Genomic DNA, 25,781 nt, shown 5'->3' on the forward strand with positions numbered 1-25,781 from the left:
AGAAAAAGTGACTGATTTCATTGGTAGATATAAGCATTTGTATGCTCAAATTTCCTTTCCAGTGCCTGACAATGATATTCAAAGAATCTTTATTTCTAATTTACAAAAAGATATTAGAGAAAAACTCATGTTTTCTGAGTTTACTTCTTTCCAACAGTTGTGCGCAACTCTTCACAATTATCAACTGACTGTGAGTCAAATGGAACAAGCAAATCCTATGGCTCCGAGTGATAAGGGTCATAGTAGTCAACAACCATTTGGGAAGTTTAAACCGAACAGAGAGTCCATTAAATTCAATGAAAACATCATCAACAACAATGTGAATGCAGCATCAGGTGTGCCTCCTATTTCTAAGTTTTTCAAGAAAGAAAGAAAGTTTACTCCTTTGAATGAATCATTGCATAGTATTATGAATAAGTTATTGGAACAAAATGTTCTTACTCTCCCTCCTATAAGGCAAATAGATCCTACAAAGATTAATTCGCCCTATTTTGATAACAAATCTTTTTGTCAATTTCATCATCATCCTGGGCATGATACTGAAAAATGTTTTGCTTTGAAGGGTAAAATTCAAGATTTGATTGATAATAATACTATCTCTGTTTCTGGTGTAAATGATAAAGGCAACACATCTGTAGCTCCTCCTAACCAAAATCTTCAGATTTTCACTGATCCATTGCCTTCTCATGCCTCTAATGCGATTGATACTACTGATTCCTCTGTCTCACCTGATGATCTTGTGTCTATGACTCCGAATGTGATTAACTTTGTAGAGCAGCAGAAAATCCCTAAAGAACCTTCCATCACCTTTGATTCTAGTGAAACTATCAGGGCTCCTGATGGTCCTTTATATATAGTTGCAAAACTCAAGAATACACCTTGTTGTGGAGTGCTTATTGATCCTTCTTGTATGGTTAATATCATTACTGAAGAATTTCTTTTTACTTTGCAATTGAATCAAGTAATCTATGACAATACAAATGTGGTTGTGAAATTATTTGATGCATTTTCTTCTCCTGCAATCGGTTCTATTACATTACCTATTGAGGTCCATAACAAATCCCTTGATGTGGACTTTGCTATTATTCCATCATCCGAACAATTTCGTGTGAAGCTAGGCTATCCTTGGCTATATTCCATGAAAGCTATTACTTCTCCTATCCACAAGTGTTTGAAATTTCCCCATAATGGTGAAGTTGTTACTGTCAATCATAGTCTCTTTAAACCAGCTGAAAGAACTTCTAGCATTCCTATTGATTACTTTTGGCCTAAACAATTCCAGTCTCTTCCTCTGCGAAGTGATCATCTTTTCAAATCTTATCAAAAGTGGAAAAAAGATATGATCCTATCTCTAAGTGAACCTAGAACACCCAAACTTGACATTCCTATCGTTCTTGAGAAGGAAGTTCTTCCTTTGAAAGATAAAACTAATGTCTTTCCTCAAGAAGATTCCCAACCCATCCCTATGGATGTGACTATGCCTATGATTAATAAACTTCCTAAAAGTAGACCTATACCTCCTCGTCATGATGGACTTGGTCTCCTTCCTAAACCAAATATTCCTCCCTTATATGGAGCAGTTCCTCCTCCTTCCTCTTATGGAGAGAAGAGAGCTTCCTCTTCTCCTATTGTTCAACCTAAGAGACCTCAACCTTAACACCCAAGTGATAAGGATGAGAACATTCCTCCTCCTCAATCTTCTCAACTTCCTACTAAGACTAGACAAAATCGTTCTGCACGTGAACGCCGATGAAAACGTCGTCTTAGAGCTCAGGCAGCTACTTCTCAAACTTTGCAATCCCCAAAAACACCTTCAGCTAGTATTATTCCATTTTCTCCTCAGCCGACGATTGAGCCGAAATCTCCTAAACATAAGATGCATGATGGTCTTGATCCTGTGCGAGTTAAAGATCCTATTTTCATAAATCTTGATGATGATATAGATGAAAATGTTATTCATGATGCAAATGTTACTCCTGTTCATTCTGATAGTGAATATGAATATGTTGATGTTGATAACCATTTATCTAACGCATTTTCTAAAGCACTTATCCTAGCTCCTAGACAAGAACACCGTGGCTTGGGATATGAACATAGCCCTTGTTTGGATCTTGTGATAGCTCCATCTTCTGTGTTGGATGTTCCTCCTCTAGCGTGTTTCCTACCTTCTCGAAATACTGATCAGCAAGATTGGGGGGTAGATGGCGTGCTAGACTAGTTTCATTAGCATAGCAGATTCTCTCCCCCTCTCTTTTGTTACTTCTTCTATGTGTTATTCTCATTCTTCTATTTGTTGTCCTTAGTGTTGTCTACTTGAGGATGATGCAAAGCATTGAGATCTGTCGATCTCTCTCATGTTGACTCAAAAGACACATGTGTTCCCTTCTTCTAGGTGACCTTCCTTGATTGGGGAATGAAGAACAATTATGCATACATACATATGATATACATGACTTATCATACAGCGTACTGACCCCAAGGAAAGCAAAGTCACCTCGTGCTTTGTGTTTTGTGTCTATTATCCTTGGGTTTATCTCACACTTGGGGGCTAAATCTTTGTGATAACGTGCTCCTTTTCTTTCTCATTTCTTATGTGTATCACTACCTTAAAGCAATCACCCCCGGTAAGGCATGTGCGATCTCTTTAACATAGGGGGGCATACATCTCGTTCATATCTTTCCAAGATACTTGAAAATTTCTTGACAAATTTAGCTTTGCCTTGAAAATTTTTGATATCTTTCTTGCATGACTCATAGTGAGGGAACCCTACTACTGACAGTCATGGTTCTCCCTCGTGATCTTCCCTTTTACTTTGTCAATCGAAGTCGTAATATCCTTAGTCCACTAGGGGCTTGGTGTATCTTGCCTCCTTGACGTGGTGAAAGTCTTTCAATTTTGTTTCCTTGTACTTTACCAGAAGTATGAGCGTACGCTTATACTCCTGCTAAAGTGGGGGTTGAATGTAGGGTCCTAAAATTGTGACACTTGCAATTTCGACTGCATTTGGGTCTTCACGATGGCAATGCAACATAGAACCTGAATGGAGACCCTGAAACTTGTTCATGACACCAAAAACTGCATTTCTCAGCACCCTGGCCTGATCCTCCTTACACCCCGCTGTCCCTGGAGGTGGGACCATGGTGCCCAGTGCCCTGGTCCTTGGCCCTATTTTGGGCCCGGTCTCCTATGGGACTTCGGGTCTTTTTGTTTGCAATTTGGAAAATAGTACTTCCTGGTCAGCCCAAGGTCGGAAAAATCAGTCTTTTAACCCTAATTGACAAGTATATAAACTACATTTCCTCTCCCATTTGAGGAGGAAGGACATATGTGAGCAAGGCACGAAAGCAATATTCAAGCATTCAAGTATTCAAGCATTCAAGCATTCCTTCAAGCAATTGAGCATTCTAAGTCTCCATTCAAGGCTAAGTGTTGCATTCAAGACAAGGATTCAACCATTGAAGAGGAGATCACATACTACAACATACAACATACAACATACAACAACATCTATACCTTCGCATATAAGGATACAAACATCCTTACAACAAGGTATTAGTACTTGTTTTACATTACATTTACAACATTTCTCATTTCTTGGTTAATTCCAAAACCGGGGTTTGACCTAAAGGCAAACCCCTCATCCCTAACCCCCTAATCGTCCTCTCTTTTCTATGTGTAGGTTGCAGGTACGCGGCTGTAATTGAAGATCTGGAATCCTTGTGCAGAGACGAACAGATCCACCTTCGTTTCACGGATTTTTCGGAGGACCGTGTGCACGCCGAGTGCCATCGTCCCGTCAACTTTCGCTCAAATTTGCAGAACAACACCATCTCGACATTTTACTACTAATTCCAGGTCCGCAACTTCATATCATATTCCTATCTCTGTTTATAAGTGAATCTTTCCTACTTTACATGCATTCCTAGCTTAATCATTCTATCCACATTTTTTACAAGAGAGGGTAGCCTTGCTATCTTAACCCTTGAAACTCATTCAGAATCCAATCTTGCATTGTGTAGGATTGGATCTTGTGGGTTTCAACCCCTCTTTTGAATGTAAAGTCTCTCCTAAGTGAAAACCATCAACCCTAGTGACTCTCCCTTCTCTCTCCTTGGAGTTGGGGAGGAGAGAACGACTAGGGTTCGATTTTTCCGCTTTACAACTGGTAGCCACCCCCGAGCTTGGAGAACCAATTCCTAGATGGGTAACAAACAGGCAAACACATAGAAAGCAATGCATACAGAATTTCCAGACACATTCCCAACTTGGCTTTCACAGCACCACACTTTGGTGATGAACATTTTCAAAGGGTGGTAGTGGACCAATACCCTAAGGAGAACTGCAAGTATGAAATAAACAAGAAGCCACCTCATGGCACAATAAAAATATCAAGAATCTCAACCCCTTATTCCTTATGCCCCCCAAACGCATTCTAGCCTTATATCCCTCCTTATGGCCCCCAAATGCATAAACAAGCCATGCAACAAGGGTCACATAAATATCCCTTGAGATCACTCTCATAACAAGAGCCTCTCACTCGAGGGCTGTCATACTTCTACCACCCACAAGAACCTCCTCTCTCCCAAGAGTAGGAGGTCTTGGTTACTCCCAAAACGCAGAATGTACACAAGAGTAAAATGTAGAACACAAAATAAATTTTCAGAGGGGAAAAATACAAGAAACTTGCCTTTTCACACAAGCAAATCTTTTCAACATAACATGCAATATAAAAACAATACAAAGAGAAATTTAACCAACCTTCAACTGCCCAAAGGTATGCTAGATTAGTTGAGGATGAGCAGCCCAATTCCACAAATTCCTTGCTTCTCTACACTTAGCCAATTTCCTAAAACCAAATCTATCTTTTCCTTCAAAATTCCTTGTCTCCAAAAATGGAGAGTGGGTGATTACCCGCAAAATCTCTCATTCTTTCCTAAGAAGACCTCAGTGAGAGTTCTCACAAGTTTCTAAAATTGAAAAAGGAAAAAGTCCAAAAAAGGTCAAAAGGGATCTCTCACCAAAAAGGAAAGTTAACTAACCTAGATGAAGCCTTCTAAATTCAATTTTCACACATCTTAGAAAACTCACTTTTTAGGGTGACTAAACAGTCACATGGGAGTTGTCACATGCCTAAAATTACTCCTAACCCTTAGGTATACCTTATGGGCTTTAGGAAACACCTTTAAACTACCCCTAGGAGTCCATTTGACCTCTTTTAAACCCATCTAAAGTTAACTTTCGGGTCAAACCTAAGTTGACCACCCCAAAGATTCTTTACCCAACGAAAATATTGAACCACATTAAATTATTTGAAAAACTATGGTTAAAACAACTCCCTCCAAGAGACAATTCAAAAATCAAGACATAAATCAACACGTGTCAAGTGACACAATAAAAATACTTTTACAAAATTACACATGAAATTTTGTCTCTTGTTGGATTTACACAATTTAGTGAATTCAATTTAACACACATGCCACATTCACTTTCACAAATAAAATACAATACAAATGGGGTGTTGTCTCTCCAAATAGACAAACCTTGGTTTTACGAATGTACATAGGTCTAGGTTTTGTTCTCCATAATATTTCCATGGTCACATCGATAATTTTCCTGTGCATCTCAATTACACATTAGTACTTCCAAATAACCTCATATTAGTAGTTCCAAATAACCTCATAACATTTAAACACATGAATAAGAATACACATCAAACACTCTGCATACCATATACATTTAAACAAATCAAAAAATCTTACATCCAAATAAATCCACATACGCAGTTATCATAATCCTCATAATTTTAATCCATACATAAAACATACATCCTATTTCTATCATCATAGTGAAGTCCTGCAAATCTAATAATGACATATATCATCTCAAATTTAACCTATTCTGGAATCATATAGAGTTCTATATCATAACGCATGTAAATGAAGCATCAGCATACATCAATGTTATCCAAATCCTGGAATCTTATAAGTTCTAAATCCATAATGCATAAAAATGTACACCTCAAGGTGAAATGATTCTGTAACCTGGTTCAATTACTTTTCTCACCAATCTATCTGTCTAACATAGCCCATCCTATTGAATTATAGCATTTATTAGTAGGGTCAAACATGGTCAACTAAGTTAATCAAAGCTTGGTTGGGGAGGGCCTTACACAAACATCATTTGAAGGTGAAAGAGGGTTTTTGTGAAGACAATCAGAACTACACTGGTACTGAATATGCATATGAAGATGCTATTTTGAATAGTAAATTTTTATTGGATTTAACCATCCAATTGTAGTCAGTGTGACTCCTATTTTGTGATTGAGTAGTGAGCTCTAGGCGCTTGGCCTTTCTACATGTGCAGACCTCATTTGTATACACTTACTATCTACAGTAGTATCATCTGATTGTGGGTAAGGTTTCCCACTGTGGTTTTTCCCCTTATAAGGTTTCCACATACAAATATTGGTGTTATGTGTTGTGGATGACTTTATCTTTTTGTTTCATGCATTAATCCTTACCAGTATTGCAATTAACTGTTAAAACTGTCTACCGGAATATTAGACTAGTTTACCAGTATTAAGCATTAAGTTTGTTAAGTTGTTTTTGGTTTGAATTTATTAGACAACTAATTCACCCTCCCTCTTAGTTGTCTTTGGGACCTAACAATTGGATCAGAGCCTAGTCCTCTTTTGCAGAAGTTTAATAGCTTTAGGAGATCCAATGTCTACTAACTATTTTAGGAAGGACAGTCCTAAACTTGATGGAACCAACTATGGCATATGGAAGATCAGAATGGAGACACATCTAAATTGCATTGGAAAGGACATCTGGGATGTTACAAAGAATGGTTATACTGCTCCTACTCCTAGTCAGCCTAATCCACCTACCTTGGGAAAAGATGAAGAAAATGATTGCAAAGCAAGAGAAGCACTTTTGAGTGCATTATCTGATCATCAAATTGTGGGACTATCAGATAGGTCTACTGCTAAAGCTATTTGGGATCATTTGGAAACACTGAATGAAGGAGATTCCATAGTCAAAATTGCAAAACTTGAAAGCTTCTGGGTCAGGTATGAACATCTGAAAATGGAAGAAGATGAAAGGATTTCTGCTTTTATGGAAAGAGTAAATGAGATTGTTTTGGGTATTAAATGTTGTGGAGGAACCTTAAGTGAGGATGAAATTGTTTCAAAAGTTTTAAGAGGATTGCCACTGGCATATAAAATGAAAGTCACTGCTATAAATGAATGAAGAACAAGGCCTAACACATCACTAACTAGGGATACATTGATTGGAAAACTTTCAGCCTTTGAAATTGAGGAATTTGGTCCTGTTGCTACTATAAAGACAAATTTAGCCTTTAAAGCATCTACATCATCTGCACCATCATTTGACAAATCAGATTGGAAAGCCTTTTATGCAAGAGAACTTGAAGAAAGAAGGAAAGGAAATGAAGAACTTGAAGAACTTGAAGCACTATTTGTAAGGAAAATGCCTAAAGGTCCAATTGGAAGTAAGTATGAAGGTAAAACACCCTTTAAATGTTTTAACTGTAATAAGATTGGTCATATGGCCTCAAGATGCCCTGATAGATATGCTAGACTAAGAGAAGAAGCTAGAAGAACATACAAGCCTAACTCTGAATATCAGAGATACAGATTTAAGAAGAATATAGACAAATCTTGTTATCTTGTTGATGAAGGAGTGATTGATGATTTTGATGAGGATCTGATAGACAATGGGTGGGTTTTTGTTGCTATAACAGAAGATCAACTGGCACCTACAGTCCAACCGGTAGAGTAGACCTTGGCAGCTAAAATTGAAGTAAAGTATGAGTGGATCATTGATTCAGGATGCTCACATCATATGACAGGAGATAAAGGTAAATTCTTGAAATTTCAAGAATACAATGGAGGCTTAGTGAGATTTGGAGATGATAAAGCTTGTTTGATCAAAGGTAAGGGTACAATATCTCTTGATGGTAAGAATAATACTAACAATGTCTACTATGTTGAAGGTTTAAAGCATAATCTCTTGAGTTTTGGTCAATTAGTTGAGAAAGGATTTCAGTTACAATTCAAAAATGGAAAATGCAAAATCATGAATAGAACTGGTTTGCAAATTGCAATCGGTAATCAGACTAGAGGTAATATCCTTCATTTGAATAATAGTGAAAAGACATGCTTGATTGCACATATTGATGAAAGTTGGCTATGGCATAAGAGACTTTGTCATGTAAACTTTGATTGCATGGTGAAAATCCGTACTACTAAGGTAGTTAGAGATTTACCTAAAATTGTCAAACCTCACAATACAGTATGTAAGGAATGTCAATTTGGAAAGCAAGTTAGAGCTAGTTTCAAAAGTATTCTAGAAAAATCCAATAATGTTCTTGATTTAATTCATACTGATTTATGTGGTCCAGCTAGAACTAAAAGCTTACAAGGTGATAGATATTTCATGCTAATCATTGATGACTATTCTAGAATGTGTTGGGTTACTTTTCTCAGAGAAAAATTAGAAGCACTTGGAAAGTTCAAACTATTCAAAGCAATGGTAGAAAATGAAACCGGTAAGAAAATCAAATGTCTAAGATTAGATCAAGGAGGAGAATTTACATCTAAGAAATTTAATGCATTCTGTGAAGTAAATAGAATCAGAAGACAACTATCATCACCTTGGACATCATAGCAGAATGGAGTTGTTGAAAGGAAAAACAAAACTATCTTGGATGCAGCAAGAAGTATGTTATCAGAAGCAAACCTACCACATGTATATTGGAGAGAAGCAGTAAGTACAACAGTCTATACATTCAACAAAGTTCACATCAAAGGTGAAACTGGTAAGACCCCTCATGAACTATGGTTTGGTATTACTCCTACTCTTAAATATTTCATAATTTTTGGAAGTAAATGCTATATTAGAAGAGATGAGTACATTGGGAAATTTGATCCTAGAAGTGATGAAGGAATATTTCTTGGTTATTCATCTAAGAGTAAAGAATATAGATGTTTTAACAAAAGATTGCAGAAAATTGTTGAAAGTACAAATGTGAAGATTGATGAACAATTTAGAGGAACTTCAAGGTATATAGATTTTGAACCGACAACATAAATTCTAACAAATGAACCTACAATGAATCCACTGGTACAAAATGAAGATCCAGTTACACTGGTATCATCTGAAAATTCCACAATAACTGAGGAACAACAACAAACAAAGACACCCTGGTATGTAAAACTAAATCATTCTGAAGATCAGATAATTGGAAACAAGTATAAAGGAGTTATGACAAGAGGAAGATTAGAAAATGAAAAGGTATGTCTTATTTCTCAAATTGAACCATCATCGGTTAATGAGGCATGTGAAGATAAATATTGGATTAAAGCTATGGAAGAAGAATTAGAACAAATTGAGAAGAATAACACTTGGACATTAGTTCCCTAGCCTAAAAATAAAAATGTAATTGGAACCAAATGGGTATTCAGAAACAAACTTAATGAAGATGGTAAGGTTATCAAAAATAAAGCAAGACTAGTGTGTAAGGGATATTCTCAGAAAGAAGGAATTGATTACAATGAAACCTTTGCACTGGTAGCTATAATTGAGGCAGCTAGATTATTTTTGGCTTTTGCAGCACACAAGAACTACAAAGTATATCAAATGGACATTAAATGTGCATTTTTGAATGGAGATCTTGAAGAAGAAGTTTACATTGAACAACCTGATGGATTTTTTTTTACAGATAACAAAGATATGGTTTGCAGGTTAAGAAAAGTTTTGTATGGATTGAAACAAGCTCCAAGAGCTTGGTATGCAAGATTAGATAAGTATCTTTTGAAGATTGGTTTTTCTAAAGGTAATGCTGACAGCAATTTATATTATAAAGGGACTAATGATGACATCTTGGTTATAGAAGTTTTTGTTGATGATATAATCTTTGGAGGAGAAGATGGATTATGTAAAGAATTTTCTATTAAAATGCAACAAGAATTTGAAATGTCTATGATTGGAGAAATAAAATTCTTTTTAGGATTGCAAATTTCTCAAACTGATAAAGGTATATTCTTGAGTCAATCCAAATACTTAAAGGAGTTACTAAAGAAATTTGGGATGGATAACTCTAAACCAGTAAGCACACCTATGACTACAAATGACAAATTATCACTAAGGGATGGATCTACATCTGTTAATCCAACTAGATACAAATATATGATAGGAGGTTTACTATATTTGACACAAACCAGACCTAATATTATGAATGCAATATGTATTGTTTCAAGATTTCAGAGTAATCCTAGAGAAAATCATGAATCAATAGTAAAAAGGATTTTCTGGTACTTACAAGGCACTATAAATCTTGGATTATGGTATCCTAGAGACAAAAACTTTGAATAATGTGCATACACAGATGCAAATTGGGCAGGAGATGTGGATGATAGAAAAAGCACCACCGAAGGAGCATTCTTTCTTGGAAGTAGACTAGTTTCTTGGTTGAGTAAGAAATAAAGTTGTACATCTTTATCAACAGCAGATATGTTGCAGCAGCAACTAACTATACACAAGTATTATGGCTTAAGCAAATGTTGAAGGACATAACCTATTACTATCTATTGTGATAACACTACAGCAATTGATATATCTAAGAATGTAGTATTATATTCTAAAACCAAACATGTTTCTATCAAACAAAATTTTCTAAGGGAACATGTTGAAGAAAAAGAGATAAAACTGGTTTATGTGAATACTAAAGAGCAGATTGCAGATATTTTCACTAAACCTCTACCTAAAGAGACTTTTGAATATCTTAGATATCAACTTGGGTCATACCCCCACCGATAGAGACTTAGGAAGTTGATGATTATCATCAACTGGCAGAATTAACAGAGAAATCTTTTATTCCGGCTTTGATGAGGAAGCTACTTCTCAGGGGGAGTAGTTGGTATACTGAATTGGTTGGTATTTTTTTTACTTTGGCATTTGATGTCAAAGGGGGAGAGATTGGTATGGAAAAACACAAGGAAAACACATATTTCTCCCAGGGGAGAGATTGTTATTTGGGAGAGATTATTACTCTCTGTATCTGTATTTTGATTTCTGGTTATGATCTCTTTGGGAGATTGTTGGTTTTTGGTATTTGGAATTTTTGTTTTGGCACTTTGATGGCTTTTCCATCTTGTGTTGCCATCAATGCCAAAGGGGGGGATTGTTGGTATTTTGGTATGGTTTTGTTATTGATGTCAACACCTACTAAACACTTACCAACTTTGGCACCTTGGAGAATCAACAACATTCACCGACAAGCAAATGACTTATGAACAGTCTTTGGTATCTAGTACACCGGCAAGATATAATGATCACTGACACTTGGAATGATATGGAAATTACATGGTTATGTCAAAGACATCATTTGGACACTTTGTCTTGAAGGTTTGTTAATTGGCATATTCATATTTACATATTTGTTGTTAACGACAAATAGGTCCAAGTTACACCAGCAGGTTTATCTTTTCCAAATCAGCATGGCACACTATGAAGATGCCTTATTATTATTGTAAATGCATTAAGCTGACATGGTGAATCAGTTATTGCATTGGGTATTAATTTATTTGTAAAATAATTTTATTGTAATATCTTGTAGAGCCGACCTACTAAAATTGGTCTTAGGGTATGGTATAAATGTAAGATCTTATTTGTAAGATCAGATGTGGAATACGAAAAAGGATTGTGTGAAGATATATGTGAGAATAAGCAGAGCTATACACACAGACATCATTTGAAGGTGAAGGAGGGTTTTTGTGAAGACAATCAGAACTACACCAGTACTGAATCCAACATATGAAGATGCTATTTTGAGTAGTACATTTTTATTGGATTTAACCATCCAATTGTAGTCAGTGTGACTCCTATTTTGTGATTGAGCAGTGAGCTCTAGGCACTTGGCCTTTCTGCATGTGCATACCCCATTTGTATACACTTACTATCTACAGTAGTATCATCTGATTGTGGGTAAGGTTTCCCACTGTGGTTTTTCCCCTTATAGGGTTTCCATGTACAAATATTGGTGTTATGTATTGTGGATGACTTTGTCTTTTTGTTTCATGCATTGATCCTTACTAGTACTACAATTAACTGTTAAACTTGTCTACTGGCATATTAGACTAGTTTACCGATATGAAGCATTAAGCTGGTTAAGTTGTTTTTGGATTCACCCCCCCTCTTAGTTGTCTTTGGGACCTAATAGACAATACAAGTGCATGTTGTTGCATTATTATGGTTTTTGGTACTACTTTTTGTTGAATTTTGCAACAAAAGCTTGCAAGATCAAACAGAAAACAAGAACACCTTCCACAAATGAGTAGTAATAAAGATATGCCATATTCCTCAAAAGAAAAGATTACAAGGTTACTGAAACATTGCATATTAACTTTCTTTATAGAAAGAAAGAGAAGCCCTAATCTAAAATTACGAGAACTAAAGAAAAGCATAAAGAAGCTAAATAAATCTCAGCTAAAGATCAAGTACAAAACAACTAAGTGAACTTAAGCTAAAAAATAATAACTCTAGATCGAATTCTGTAACACTCTCCCTCCATTAAGAAAAACCGAGGGAGAATTAAAAACCTCTAAATGCATGAAATGTAAGGATGGGTCTTGACAACTAAAAGCCGTATTAAGTATCCATGTGTAAAGTAATACAAATTTCTCTCAAATGGAGAAAATGAGAAAAACCCAGAGGGAGAAAACCCCTCCGAAAGAGAGAAAAAAAGAGAATGAAAGACTAAGAAGCTTCTAAAATAATGCTCCAAAAGGAATAGGAACATGAAGACCATCGTCTAAAGCACAAAGAAAATATAGACAAACGTCAAAACAAGAGACTACTATAGTGCTAAATGAAAAACTGCCTCTTAAACCAAGTTGATGATCAAGATCATGAAGACAACATGATTAGCCCCAACAACATGATGCAGGAGCATCCCTGGTTCATTAGCAATATTGCATCAACCAAAATATATATACATATTTTCTTTTAGTTTTGTTTCCTATTCAGTTCTATGTTTCAGCTTCTATGTTTCACTTCAGACCCCTGTGAGTTGCCCATTTTCTTCACGGAGCTAGATTTAGCTCGTAGACTTGTTCTTGTACATTTATCTTGGATTTCAGTTTGTTTGGATCTTTTTTCGACGGGATTTTGCTTCCAGATTGTCTAGCAATTCTCAGTTTTTGAACCTGTTGAACCTCAATGGCTAGGTGGTGTTTTCTTATCTTGCGAAGCATTTTCTTGAATTATAGAGTCGATTGGCACTTCATACAATGTTCCCATACACGACCGACCTTCCTTTTGGTCAACATTTCATTTTAGTTCTTTTCCAAAGGATTTTCTTCATGCTTAGGGCCAACTTATTTCCACATTACACGTTCCCATCTTGGGGATTGTATTCTTTCCTTGGTCAACCCGGATGTGTTCTGGATGCTATATATTGATGTATTAGATCCTAGATGAGTAGTAGTGGTCAATAGATGATGATCAAATAGATATGATCAAATTTGAAAATCTCTTTTGTTCCAAATTGAATGTGTATTCTGTAATTAGTCCTGTTAGCGTACTTTTTGCCCAGATGTTGCCAACTAGTTTATATGAATTCATAATATAATTCAAGCCTAATTTTGAACTCTCTCTATTTTGTGTTATTGTTTCCATTATGTTAAGCTTTCTACACAGTCTAGATAGTTCTCCTTGAGAACCCTCCAGTTGTGGTTGTGTCAGTTGGTATCAAAGCGAGGTTCTTTGTCCAGGAAGATTGTGTCCTATTGAAACTTATTATAGGGTGGTGGATTACAGATCCAACCTACAGCTATAGAGGACTTGTCTAAATGGCGCAAAGAGGAAATGTTAGAGGTGGAGAATAGAGAGATGCAGATCCGACAAAGAGGGATATATTGAGATAGATTGATGGATATGTTGAGACATATTGATGGTGTGAGTGATGATGAACAAGACCATAATATTAAACCGAAAGATGGAGGTCAACCAAAACTTGAGCAAGGAGATGAAAGGTTACTGAGAGCCGTCAAAGAGAATAGCCATGATAGGAGGGTCCTCAAAGAGTATGTTCTGGACCATATAGAAAGATTAACACAATGGAAATAACAACACTAAATAGAGAGAATGTCATATCAGACTTTAATTATATCATGAACTCAAAACCATTGGCCGACAACATCTGACTACAAAGAGGCTAATAGGTTTGCTTATAGAAAATAAAATTTGTAACCCAAGAGATGTTAAAATTTGATCTATATCTATATGATCATCATCTAGTATCTCTAACTACTCATCTAGGATATAATACATCAATATATAGCATCCGAAACACATCCAGGTTGACTAAGAAAGATTTCAAACCCCAAGGCGGGAAAGTGTAATGTGCAAATATGTCAGCCTCGGGCATGAAAAAAATCCTTTAGAAAAGAGCTGAAATGAAATGAAAACCAAAAGGAGGGTTGGCCAAGTCTAGAAGAACATTGCACAAAGTGGAAATCAGCTCTGTAAGTCAAGGAAATTCTCTAGAAGATAGGGAAACACCTTCTAGCTGCTAAGGAATTGGTCAAAAAACTGTGAACTGCTAGACAATCCAGAAGTAAAATCCTGGCTGAAAAAGATCCACACAAACTGAAATCCAAAACCAATGTTCAAGAACATGTTTACAAGATAAATCTAGCTCTGCATAGAAAACGAGAAACTCGAAGTGGTCCAGAGTGAAAAATAGAAACTAAAACACAAAACTAAACAAGAAACAAAACTGAAAGTAAATATTGTTGGTTGATGCAAGATTGCAAATGAACCAAGGATGCTCCTGCATCAGACATTTGGTGTTATTTGAAAAGTGAGTCCCTCACTTTGATGGGGCTAGAAGAAAACCAAGACGGTCTACCTCTGTTTGAGAAATCCAAGAAGAATCTTCCACTGTTCTATCCTTCCACTTCACAAGATATTCTCTATAACGTCTTCCTTGCATTCTCTTACCAACTCTATTATCCAAAATCTCCTCAATATCATGTAGTTTCTTCTAAGGAAATTGCCTCTCTAAATCTGGTCCACTGTCATTACTGAATTATTCCTCGTGATACTGATAGAGATCTATAATGTTGAATATAGGTGATATACCCAAGGTATCTGGTAAGTCAACTTCATATGAATTATTGTTGTCACAAAAGTTTGCACCTTGTGATGATCAGACTTGATCATCAACCTTGTGAAACATTGAATCAACCTCTCAAGTGTGGGACCTTGCAAAATGTGAGGTTGAATCTCTAGAGAAGGCCAACTTCCTTTCCAATCTGAGTGTAGGTGTTGGACCAAACCAACACATGAAAATCCTAATCTAAGATCTGACAGGGAAAAGGGAGAGAGAGAGAAGGGTTGCAAGAAAGAAGGGAAATGAGGTTTGCACCTAGATGGAATATGATCTTCCTGCCTATAACTGCACAAAACATTAACAAAACCTATCCAAGGTATACACAGGATTCTATCTAAATTAGTTATCTAAGAAAAGATGAAGGTTGGGGTTCTTGTGAGATACAAAGGGAGCTAAAATTTAGCTAAAAATTGCATTTAAATATGGATTCAACACAATCAGCTACAAGTGAGAAAACTAAAAGAGATGAATTCATAAAAGGAGGTGATAATTCACACAAACTTGAACAAACTGAATCTAGATAAAAAAGACAAGATTTATTAATGTAGGGAAAAGCATATTTACAAATGCAAAAGAACATATTTTTGTACAGAAGAAAAGAGAGAAGATCCCTCTACAAATGTTATAGATTTGCCTTTATAGTTCAAGCATAACTTAGATGGTTATAGTTAATAAACCCTATCCTACATAGGGTTAGGTTACAAAAAATCAAAGAGGAGGAAGAATCAGATCGACAAGCCAATCTGATTGCATGCAATGATAGCTTTGAAAATACCTTCCCCGTCTGGGAAGAAACAAAATCCCTACGCAGAAGGAGGAAAATCTATGTGCAGATGCACCTGCAAAATGTCAAAATCTATCATTATGGAAAGAATATCCTGTGCATGCACACTTCCTAGAAAGATGGAAAAAACTGAAAAAGAACTTAAACAAACTATATGCATTGTGTCTTAAGGAGTGGGCTAAACAAAACCATTGATAGGCTTGTCAAAGTAGCTTCCTTTCCTGACCATTGTCCAATGCTCTTCATGTCTGTTGAAAATGAGCCGAGGAAAGAGAATTGACAAGCATCCAACAAACTATTGGAATGCCTCCCAAAACTTGAGAGAAAAGAAACTCACCCATGCCTGAATTTTATCCTCCTAAGGTGGATGAGTGGAAAGAACTTTCTCTCCTTCATGATGGTCAACTTCATTGTAAAAAATAAGCATGACAAGGGGTGAATTGTAGGTCTCATCCAAATGTCTAATAGGGAATCCCATTGAAGGACATAGATTTAGGACATCACTATTGGCCTGCCCTTTGCTCTACTGATTTTATGACAAAATAGGCACCTTTAAGATATGCCATTTCTCTTCAAAATTAATTGACTATGTTAGCAATGTAAGATCTTCTTCTTGCTCCTCTTGATTTAATTGATTGGAAGATGTCAAATCGGTGTCAAAACTTGTGCAAAATCCATCAAGATCATCCCAAAAGGAATCATCCTCTGACTCCTCCATCATTAGATTGGTACCATGTTGTAGCTCAACTGTAGGCATATCCTCCTCTTGAAAGATGGAATGAAGATCATACCATAATGATAAAACAACCTCTTCCTTGTTGTCATCTTTTTTGCTAGCCACAAGGGAGCTATTAGACTAGTTAATATCACAAAAAATTGCCTCCTGCTAGTTTGTAAAAGAAAAATCTCTCTTTGCTACTAAGGCTTGAGAGGAATCCTCATTTCTACAAGGTGTCTGATTAACATGATTGGATTGCATAGGGACAAGTGCTCTCGAGGTGATTGCAATTGTAGGGTTTAGGCTATTCAAAGGCCTAGGGTTTGTCCATTGGGTTTGCCCTTGAAAATTGGGTTTGTTCTATTGATAGCCTTGATTTTTTGGTTGATAAGGCTTACTGTTTTGAGACTGTTGCCTCTTGAGCAAGACTAACTCATTATTAAGTCCCTGTAGTAGGGTCTCAAGCTCTTTAATCTCTAAAGGTGGAGATGGTGCAGGTAGCTACCATGCTAGTGCTATTGGAATTGGTGCAATTGTAGGCCGTTGTGTAGGAGCCTCTAGGAATAAGGGCATTGAAGGCCTTGGAGCTAACCTTCTAGATTGAATTAAATACCTTTTTGCCTTGATAGCAATTTCATAAGCTCCTAGAAGGCTATCCCTACCCATTGATTGTATCATCACAACTATATCACAATTTAGAGCCCGGATGAAGTATAAGAAGACACAATTGGCAAATGGTCTAACCAAAGTAGGGATTCTATCCCAAGTCTTTTGAAACCTATAATTAAAATCTACCATAAACTCGTATGGGTCTCTCTTTATGGTTGTTAGTTACTCAACTAGTGACAAGGGGTCACTCTTGTCTTCAAATTTCTTTCATAATATTTCCCCTAATTCATCCCAGTTATGGATTTAACCAGAGGGTAGACCCCTATACCACTGTAGAGCCTTTCCCTTAAAAGAAGAAGCAAGAAGCCTCACAACAACAATATCCTTAGTGATATCAAAAATAGAGCAGATGCTTAACACATATTGTATGTGTTCATTAAGAGTGACAGAGGTTTTCTTGGATATTGTTGTGGATTGTTGCTGCTAGGATATGTTGTTGTCATTGATGTCAACATATTCTTGTGTATTGCTCTGATGATTGCAGATTGGGAAGATCTTATGATTATGTTTGTAGTGTTGTTTTGTTGTTCACTGTTTTGCAGAGTTCAATATATCCTCTAGTATATTCTGGTGTGATCAGATCTTGTGCTGATTTTTTGGGATATTTCTTAGGATGGTCTTGTGTATCTTCATTTTAGATGGATCTTGATTTTGTTCTCCACAAGTTATCTTTCTTCATGATAGTTGTTGATTGGTTGTGTTCTTGAGCTTTCAGATGTTGATCGATGAATATTTTATAAGTGGTATTGGTGCAACATTTTCTATTGATTCTAACATGCTTGTTGGTGTTTCCTAGTTGTGTCCTATTTATTTTGATGACCCACATTGATTGTTGTGTGATTTTTTGATCTTTTTCATGAACCAGTGATGATTTTCGTGTTATGCATTTTTTCTTGGTGGTGTAGTGTGTTGCGGTTGATCTTGGCGTGATTTTTGGTGGAGTTGAGTGTTTGGGAATTTGACTTAGATCCATGTTATGCTATGTAAATAAATATATTAGTATGGTGGTTGATCTTTGTATCATGTGATTTAATTTTGTAATTGAGGGTTGAGGGTTTAGCTGAACTTGTTATCAAGGTTGATGATTTGTATATATAGGTGGCATTGTCATGTAATTTAGGTGTCGATGTCATGTCTGCATTATCAAAGAGGTATTTATGTGTGAACAAGAGATTTATCCTTCGGTGTTGAGAATTATGAGAGATTGGTGTTGCAAAGTAGACATTTGTACCTAATCAGAACTGTAATTAGGCATTTGGAGATGCTATTCCTTCAGTTCATTTCTTCTAGATTGTAGGCTAATTCTTATTGTAAGTCAGTGAGACTTCCCTAAGGGTTGTAGCCTTCTGAGCCATCATTTTGAGCAGTGAGCTCTAGGAAATGTTCCTCAATGCATGTGCATTCCCCATTGTAATATTTCCACATACTAATGCAAAGTATCATCTTACTATGGGTAGGTTCCCACCATGGTTATTCCCTTAATTGGGTTTTCCATGTCAAAATATTGGTGTTGTGTGTTGTGCTCTCAATTTTCTTATCTTTGTTGTTACCGCATTTTATCATATTTATGTTTTGTGATTAAGTTTGATATTCTGGTGAAGACTGATTCACCCCTGTCTCATTCTTCCTTCTTGGTTGTTGCTAACATTTGGTATCAGATCTAGATCCTCTAGCAGAAGCTTGATCACTTGAGGAGATCTAGGATGGCAGCTCAAGGTGTTATCTTTAAGAAGGACAATCCAAGATTTGATGGGAGTAACTATGCTATGGAAGGATCGGATGGAAGTGCACTTGAAATGTTAGTGAAGATTATTGGAATATTACTAAGAATTCCTATACTGTTCCTCAAAATGGACCAACTACTCCTAATGAGATCTGGGTAAAGCTTGAGATTCTGTATAAAAGTGATAAACAGGTGAAGGTTGCTAAGTTGTAGAGTTTAAAAGGAAATTATGAGATGTTAAATATGGGAGATGATGAGAACATACACTCTTTTATGGCTAAGGTAAATGATCTTGTCCTAGGTATTGGATGTGCTAGTGGAACCATTGAGGAAGATGAAATTGTTGCTAAGGTTGCTTCTATTGATGAGATCCAGAGTGTGACTACAGTGACAAGAGATATGTTGGTTGGAAAGATTGTTGCATTTGAGCTAAGTGAGTTTGGAGAATCACATGGAAAGTCTGAGACTGCATTCAAAGCATCTGCATCTATATCTGGTAAGAAAAGATATGATCCTGATGAGTGCAAAATATCTAGATATGAAAGAGAGAGAAGGGAGATGGAAGGGCAAGAAAGACAGTTGGATGAACTTGAAGCACTGATTGCCCAAAGATTGCCTAAAGGAACTAGTAAGTATGATGGAAAGTTTCCTTTGAAATGTTTCTCTTGTAACAAGATAGGACATTTTGCCTCTATATGCCCGGAGAGAATGGCTAAGTATGACAGGCATGATAAGTTTTAAAAGCATGATAGGAATGATAGATATGTAAAGCATGGGAAGTATGATAAGTCTTACAAGCCTAACTAGAAGTATAGGAATTAGAAGAACTATTATTATGCTATTGATGAAGGTATTACAGATGAAGAATCAGAAGGAGATGAAGTTGTATTCCTTTCCATTAAGGAATATGGACCTGTACCTGTTGATTCCACTAGTTGTACTATTGAGGAGAAAGATTTGGCTGCTAAAGTTAAAGAGAAAGATAAATGGGTAAATGATAGTGGTTGTTCACATCATATGACAGGTGATAGAAGAAAATTTGTGAGTATGAAAAGGTATGATGGTAGAATAGTTAGATTTTGAGATGACAAAGCCTGTGTGATCCTTGGGAGAGGTTCTATTTCTTTTGATGGTAAGCATAACATCGATGATGTCATTAATGTTGAAGGTTTGAAGAATAATATTTTTAGTGTAGGATAGATGGCTGATAAAGGTTATAATCTACAATTCAAGGATGGAAAATGCAAGATCTTAAATGCCTCTGATATAGAGATTGCATCTGGAACTAAGATTGAAGGTAACATTTTTCATTTGAATGGTGGTGTGAAAAGTTGTTTGATTTCTCAAATTGATGAGAGTTGGTTTTGGCATAGGATAATGTGTCATGGAAATTTTGATTCAATGATTAAGATTAGTTCTACACATGTTGTAAGAGATCTACCTAAGATTGTTAAGCTTGCTATTCTGATATGTAAGGAATGTCAGTTGGGTAGGCAAACAAGGATTTCTTTCAAGAGAAAATAGTACACATCTGATAGACTGCTATATCTTGTGTATACTGACCTATGTGGACCTACAAATGTTAGAAGTGTGCAGGGTGATAGATATTTTATGCTGCTAATTAAATATTATTCTAGGATAATGTGGGTTATCTTTTTGAAGGAGAAATCAGAAGCATTGGACAAATTCAAGATATTCAAAGTAAAGGTTGAGACTAAGTTTGGATTAAAGGTGAAGTGTCTGAGATTTGATAGAGGTGGAGAACTATGTTATGATGAATTCAATTCATTATATGGGAAGTATGGGATTAGAAGACAATTATCTTCTCCTAGAACCCCTCAGTAGAATGGAGTTGTTGAAAGGAAGAACAAAACTATCTTTGATACTGCAAGGACTATGTTGATTGAAGGGAATATTCTGAAGATCTAGTAGAGAGAATCTATTAGCACTGTTGTTTACACATTCAACAAATTTCACATCAAAGGTGATACCGGTAAGACCCCTTATGAGCTATGGTTTGGTCATGTTCCTACAATGAGATATTTCAGGGTATTTGGTAGCAAATGATATATCAAGAGAGATGAGGATATAGGAAAGTTTGATGCTAGAAGTGGTGAAGGAATATTCTTCAGATATTCAATAAAGAGAAAAGCCTACTGGTGCTACAACAAGAAATTGAGAAAGATAGTGGAGAGTGCAAATGTGAAGGTGGATGAGAACCTTGGAAAATAAATCAGAGCATGTGGTTTTGATGATTGACATCATATTGTTTTAGCTCCTATTCAGATTGAAGAGCCTAAGCAGAATGATCTGGTAGAGACAGTCAATTTGGATGTTGTTGCTACAAGTGAAGAAGTGCATGAACATGATAATGAGAACAATCAGAAGACTTCAAGGTATCTAAGACTGAATCATTTTGAAAATCAGATAATTGGTGATAAGAATAAAGATGTAATGAATAGAAGAAGGTTAGTTGTTGAAGAAGTATGCTTCATTTCTAAAGTTGAACCTAAAGATGTTGCTGAAGCTTGCAAAGATGAAAATTGGATGAGAGCTATGGAAGAAGAACTAGATCAGATTGAAAAGAATAATACATGGGAACTTTTTCCTAGACCTAAGGATAAGAATGTTATTGGCACTAAATGGGTATTCAAGAACAAATTGAATGAAGCAGGTGAAGTTGTTAGAAATAAAGCTAGACTAGTTTGCATAGGATATTCTAAGAAAGAAGGAATAGAATATGAGGAGAATTTTTCTATGGTGGCCAGACTTGAAGTTTTTAGACTATTGGTTTCTTATGTTGCTTATAAAGATTTCAAGGTATATCATATGGATGTCAAATCTGCCTTTTTGAATGGTGATCTTGAGGAAGAAGTCTATATTGAGCAACCTGATGGATTTTCATTATCAGATGATGGAGATATGGTATGTAGATTGAAGAAAGCTCTTTATGGACTGAAGCAAGCCCCTGGAGCCTGGTATGCTAGACTAGATAAATATTTGTTGAAATTGGGATTTACTAAAGGTGTTGCTGGCAATAATTTGTACTTTAAGATAGAAAATGATAACATCCTGATTGTTGAAGTCTTTGTTTATGCTATTATTTTTTCAGGTGATGATTACTTGAGCATGAAGTTTGTTGGTGATATGCAAAAAGAATTTGAGATGTCTGTGATAGGTGAAATGAAATTTTTCCTACATTTGCAGATTTCCCAGACTGAAAATGGTATATTCATATCTCAACCTAAGTATGTGAAGGAATTGTTGAAGAAGTTTGGGTTAGATGACTCCAAATGGGTTTGAACTCCTATGGTGATTGGTTGTAAATTATCTAAGAATGATAAATCTTTGAAAGCTAATCAGAGTTTGTATAGATCTATGGTTGGTGGACTGCTATATCTTACTCAAACTATGTTGAATATTATGCATGCTATGTGCATGACTGCTAGATATCAAGTTGATCTGAAAGAGAGTCATGTCACTATTGTGAAGAGGATATTAAGATACCTGAAGGGAACAATGGATTATGGTTTATGGTGTCTGAGGAATGATGATTTCATGCTGTAAAGTGGAAAACCAGATCCTAGTGGTTCCCCACCTAGGAAAGAGAAAGGAAACCACTAGGATGATTTTCACTTGGGAGATACTTTACATTCAAAAGAGGGGTTGAATCCACTAGATCAAAATCCAAGGGGAATAAAGGTGTGAAGGTTAAGTGGATTGCAAGTGTTGGAATGCGATTTACCCTCTTTTGTAAATAGATATGTTGACTTGTTGACTATGCAGAAAATGAAGATAAAATGGATGAGATAAGGAGCTACTGATTTTGGATTGCACCATAACTTTGAACATAAGATATTTAGACTGATACAGATCTACCTTGTAAATTTGGAGAAAAGGTATCGGGACCAAGTTGAAGTTGCACCCGATCCTCCTAATAATCCGCACACTGAAAAGGGTTTTTTTGTCTCTGAAAATGAAGCCTAAACCTACAATTATCATTGCACACTTGAAACCTACACACATAAAAAGAGAGGAAGAAGGGTTTTGGATAGCGGTTTGCCTTAGTCAAACCTCGGTTGAGGAATCAACCTTGAAAGAAATTAATTGCAAATGCTTAAATGTGAATAATGAAAATGTATACCTTGTAGATCTACAATTTGTTGATGATGGTTGCTTTACTTCTTGAATGTAATCACAAGTGTTGCATAAAATAGCATGTAACATGAAAAAACCCTAACACACACATGCTTGCAAATGGATGTTGTAAAGTTGCTCCAATGAATGAATGGATAAGACTTGTTGAATGCTTGAATGCTTGAACACTTGAACACTTGATGACACTAATGAAGACCTCTTGCTTGTTTGCCTCTATCATCCTTCTTCTTACCCAAATGAGAGAATTAAGCCCCCTTGTATACTTTCCCTAGAGGGTTAATTATCCTCTAATCAAAGGCTGACATAGGGGGAATTTAATTCCCTTTAGGTCCAAGGGTCAGATGGACCCATTTAAGGGCCACCCAAAGAGGGAGGACAGTGGTGCCACGCCCATGACCAAGGGGGGTAGGGGTGCCATGCCCCTATCCTACCCTATTTTGGGGCTTGGGCAAGCTCACAAGAGCTAAAACAAGAGGAGATTTGGAAGGATGATGCAGAGAGGGGTCCCAATTGAGTAGGGAGATGCAGTCACAAAGGTGAGGGCCTAAAATGCAGTCAAAATTGCAAGGGTTTCAATTTTATGATGCTACATTTAGCCCCCAATTTATCGAGAGTATGGCTTGCGCCAATACTATCGGTAAAGTAGAAGAAAGAGAGAGATGAAGATGAGAGATTTAGAGTGAGACCACAGGGAGTATAAGACATCACTAATCTTGAGGAGCAAAGCCCCCAATCTTAGGATCTTAACTCACTCAAACATATGCAAGAGCACACAAGACAAAAATAACAAGACAAACAAAACAAGACAAGGCACAAAATATACACGATTAAAAAAAAAAACAAGACCACATACTTAGTAGCCAAAGAGACCTCAATACTAAAAATGTCTCAACAACTAATTGAAACACAAAAACAAATGTCATCACATAAAAACCAATAATCACATAAAAGAGAAAAGTTGACATCACTCATGAACCATCAATAGTAAAACTATGAGTTCATGAGTGGAAAAAGAGAGAGAACATGAATGCACACTTTGGTGATCCATGAAAAGAAAGGCAAACAAAAGCAACCAAGGACATCTCGCCCTTAGAACTTGTCTAGGTGATCCATGGAGAAAAGAGGACATGGGAAACTAGCCCCTAGATTCTATCTAGGTGATCCATGTAAGGGAGGAGAGTGAGAACACCGTTAATTCCACTCAACCTCGTGTGCATGTGTGTAAGTGAGGTTCGAAGCATCTCATAGGAGTCTATGCCCAAGTATGCTATAACCTATATAAGATGTATAGTACAAATATTGAGAAAGTGGCAACATCTCACTCTAAGAGGCTGCCCTCTGGTTCCGAGAATATCTCACTGTATAAGAGAAAAGTGGCGACATCTCTCTCTAAGAGGCTGCCCTCTAGTTTCGAGAATGACCCACTATATGAGAGAAAAGTGGCAACATCTCACTCTAAGAGGTTGCCCTCTGGTTCTAAGAATGACCCACTATATGAGAGAAAAGTTGTGACATCTTGCTCTAAGAGGCTGCCCTCTGGTTTAGATAATGACCCACTGTATGAGAGAAAACTAGCAAAATCTCACTCTAAGAGGCTATCCTCTGGTTCTGAGAATGACCCACTATATGAGAGAAAAGTGGCAACATCTCATTCTAAGAATCGTTAGACAATCAGTTGTCACCAGATTATAGAACTTAAAACATTCAAAACCTTATTACTGGAACACATAAAATCAATACCAGAATGCATAAACCAAATATCGAAATAACTGATATAGAAATTAAACATAAAAATAAATTACATAATAGTTACCATTCATCCAAAACACATGACACCAAGATTTGTACGTGAAAAAATCGGTAAAGGGAAAAACCACAGTGGGAAGCCTACCCATAGTCAAATAATACTTTTGCAGTAAGTATATGATTACAATATGAGGGGCCTCCACATGCAAGAAGGCCAACAACCTAGAGCGCACTACTCATCACAAAATCAAGCCTCACTGACTACAAAAAAAATATAGACTAAAATCCGGAATGAAGATTGAACTACAAGTATAGCATCTCTTATGCTTGAGTACAGTTCTGGTGAAGCTCAATATCAGAGGCCTTAAACCTCTTACACAAACCTAATTCTATCACCTATGATCGACCAAACCTTCTACATATGATTACAACATTATTCGCACACAGATCATCCCATAACCTTGACCTATGATCTACAAAGAGATCTTACAGCATATTTATACCAACCCGTGACCTAAACAATTAGGTTGACCACCTAAAAGATAATACAATAAGTTCATAACATAAAAATCCTATCTAATGATCAACCAAGTTGTCTTAGGCTGAAAACAATGTAAACCAGTCTTTAAATCCCGTCGGTAATGCATCAGGAACATCCTCCAGCATGTTACATAAACCAGTCCATAACCTAGATAACATCGGACCCAAAATAGGTCAACATAAACCAAATCCAACACCACCTAAGAACTAGAAAACAAACAAGATAACCAACTGATAAATA

This window comes from Cryptomeria japonica, chromosome 11 (genome assembly GCF_030272615.1).
Source record: "Cryptomeria japonica chromosome 11, Sugi_1.0, whole genome shotgun sequence".
In the NCBI taxonomy this organism is placed as follows: domain Eukaryota; kingdom Viridiplantae; phylum Streptophyta; class Pinopsida; order Cupressales; family Cupressaceae; genus Cryptomeria; species Cryptomeria japonica.